Here is a 671-nt window from a genome sequence, read left to right as displayed (position 1 = left end):
GACATCTTGGCTGCGGTGCTCCCGTTACTGCTGGAGCAGAGAGGAGCTTTAGCTCTGATGCTGGAGCTCTGTCTAGTGGTGGGGCACAGGGGCTGCAGGAGGAGCCACGCAGCGCGGGGAGAAGCTCCTCTGCAGAGCTGGCTCCTCCCCGTCCTCCTCCACCTCCTCCACCTCCTCCACCTCCCTGCCAGCAGCAGGTCAACACACACTCTGCTCAGGGACAAGCTGAGAGGCAGCCCGAGGCCCCCCCACCTCCCGCTGAGGGCCATCCTCCTCGGTTGCCCTAGCAACCAGGGACTAAGCTTCCTGTAAGCGAAGCAGGGGGAAACAGCGACAGAGGAGAGCATCGTAGATTCGAAAGTGTGCGGCGGAGACGGGCGGCACCACTGCCAAGCTGAGCTCCAAGGTGAGCAAAGGACAAAAAGTTATTTCCGCTCAGCTAAATATAGCAATTAAATCCCGAGAGTGTGTATTCAGCCATCTGTGGCTCCACATGAAGAATAAAGTGACGAAAAAGGAAGTGTGGATGAGAAAAGAGAGAGATGAGTAAACTGACGAGTGAAGTCTCGACAAAGAATCCAAACACACTCTGCACAGACACACCTCTCCAGGGTTATATATAGTCGCAACCACCGCACAACAGGGGGCTAATTAAGCAGCCGCTGGTGCAA

This window comes from Microchirus variegatus, assembly GCF_963457635.1.
Source record: "Microchirus variegatus genome assembly, chromosome: 7".
Lineage (NCBI taxonomy): Eukaryota > Metazoa > Chordata > Actinopteri > Pleuronectiformes > Soleidae > Microchirus > Microchirus variegatus.
This window is presented reverse-complemented; position numbering follows the sequence as displayed.